This window comes from Octodon degus, unplaced genomic scaffold (assembly GCF_000260255.1).
Source record: "Octodon degus isolate 3935 unplaced genomic scaffold, OctDeg1.0 scaffold00006, whole genome shotgun sequence".
Classification (NCBI taxonomy): domain Eukaryota; kingdom Metazoa; phylum Chordata; class Mammalia; order Rodentia; family Octodontidae; genus Octodon; species Octodon degus.
The window spans coordinates 30,577,439-30,579,751 of NW_004524582.1; the positions used below are offsets into that span (position 1 = coordinate 30,577,439).

General features: G+C 52.4%; 1 pseudogene across 1 annotated transcript in view; it reads right to left on the minus strand.

The window, feature by feature from the left end:
* The window catches only part of LOC111812196, a 964-nt pseudogene extending 667 nt beyond the window's left edge, over nucleotides 1-297 (minus strand). The window contains exon 1 of the transcript XR_002817768.1: nucleotides 1-297. This exon is cut by the window's left edge and continues 667 nt beyond it. The product of XR_002817768.1 is annotated as a mediator of RNA polymerase II transcription subunit 6 pseudogene (transcript).
* Between the last annotated feature and the right edge of the window lie 2,016 nt (nucleotides 298-2,313).

Consider the following 2,313-nt stretch of genomic DNA (forward strand, 5'->3'; position numbering starts at 1 on the left):
CAGCAAGAGGGATAACTTGAGCAGGGGACTGCCGCTGTTGCTTTCGAATGATGAAAAGAATTGGTTCTTGAGCATGTAAAAGGATGTACTCAATTCCAACCATCTGATTCAAATGTTCTAATGTCAGCCTCTGCATTTTGACCACTTCGTTATTACATGTTCTGTCATAGAAAGGGTTACTTCTTTCGGAAAAGTAATCCAGGACACTACCACTGTTCAAAATGGGGATCCAAGAGCTGTCGACCCAAGAGATTCCCAGTAGATTATCTCGAATATCCACCGCCGCCATAATTCCCAAAGCGCCTCCTTTATCCATTTTTAATCTTTTATTATTTGGTACAGCGTCTCGCTACACATCTCATACTCATAGTGATCCTCCTATCTCAGCCTCTCCAGCTCTGAGATCACAGGTGTGAGCCGCCTTGCCTGGTTTGGGGGCTGGCACAGCATGTGGTACCAGGGATTGAACCCAGGTCCTTGCACTTGCCAGGCATGTGCTTAGACTACTGAGCTATTTCCCCAGCACTGTCCATTTTTAAATTGGGCTGTCTTGCATAACCGTTGTGTGGATATGCCAGGCACAGCTCCCTTCTCAGATACCTGCCATGGAAGCGCTACCAGAGGCGTGATGTCACTACGTGTGGGATCGGGCCTCAGTGGCGACGGAAATTAAGACGGAGGGCTGAGCACAAACTTAGATCCAGAAGCCGTAGTGGAGAGGAGGAGAGATGGGGATGGACTCGAATCAGAGGAAGAGCAGGAGGGACATCCCAGAATGGCTTGTCCACAAAGGGGCCACTTCTGTAGGGCTGCTGGGGTCACTAGTACTTGGAGGTCTTCCACTGGGCTGGGGGTAGGAATTTCTCAGAGGCCTCCTCCATGTGTTTTTAAGGGCCATCTTCCTAGTGCAGCCTGGGAACGGGCTGGTCCTGTCTTGAGACCTTGAGGAGCAGTCTCTCCCTGTGCTGTCCCAGGACCCCTGGTTTACCAGTAAGAGGAAGGGTGGGGCCCATTCTACACACTGTTGGGAGAAGGGTGTCTCCACTGCCAGCGGGCAGCAGGTCACCAGCCAAGGCTGGGACTCTATCTCTTGTCCCCACAGGGACTGTCCTACTTCAGAAGTGTCCTCCCGCTCTTGGGCTGTCATTTCTCTTTCCTGCTGGTGTGTCGTGATGTACAAACATCTCATGCACGAGGAAGTCCCACCTGTCTGTTCTTTCTTTTGCTGTGCTGCTTTGGTGACAAAGCAAACGTCAAACCGTGGCCATGAAGACACTCCTGCATCTCCTTGTAGGAGTTTTACGATCTTGAGCTCCTCCCAGTGGTTCTCTGACCCTTTGAGGGAACAGAGTCCAGCAGGCTGGAGGAGAGCGTGGCACTGTCACTGCCGGCAGACCACAGGGCTGACCTGGATGGAGATCCAGATGCCACGGGCCCTGAGGGCAGAACTGGGCCAGGCGCGGAAGCTGGGGGTGTGTGGCCTCCAACAGTGGAGGTGAAACTGCCCCAGGGGGCAGCCGAAAGGCCAGGCCCTCTCCCAGGGGTGAAAGGGTCGAGGTTTGCTGTCGTGGGGGCTGCCTGAGCAGAGACCTGGGCGCTTGGAGCAGAATCAAAACTGGCTGTACCACCCAGCCCGCCTGCCTCCGGTGGCAAGTCGGGTGGGGAGCAGAGGCCTGCTGTGCTGCTTGGGCTCCAGGACGCTGCCGAGGTGCCTGCACTCGGCTTGCTTCCCTTTGCCTGGCTCAGTGCTCTCTTGCTTTGTGGCCTGGGGTGCTAGTCACCACAGGTAACTCGACTGGCTGGAGCTACTGAAGGGAGGAGTAAAGCCCACTCCTGGGTGTGTTGGGTGGGTCATGGCGACAGAAGGGCCGGGGTGGGGTGCAGCGTGCCTCCCCCTCCTTTTTTTTTTTCAAAGTCACACACACATACTTTATTAGTTTTCGTCTACAAGAGACAACATGTATCTTTTTAACAGAAATCTCAGGTCATGAGGCAAAATGGATCCAAGGAAGAAAGATGAAAATTAAATACTTAAATTAATCAAAAGGCACTACATGATACTACCTAAAACCTACTACCATGATGGTAGCAGGTAAAGGAAGATTAAGCCACAGCAAATTATCTAATGTGAATGTTGACAGTGACAAAGCAGGAAGCAAGCCATTTGGGCATGAGGGGATATTGGCTGTGGGTAAAGCCATGTAGAAAGGAACAGGTAGGAGAATCCAAGCTACACAGACAAGCAGATGACAATGGGTCAGGCTTCTTCCTCCCAAGAGACATTTGCCAACTGCCTATCCCCTGCCCCACCTT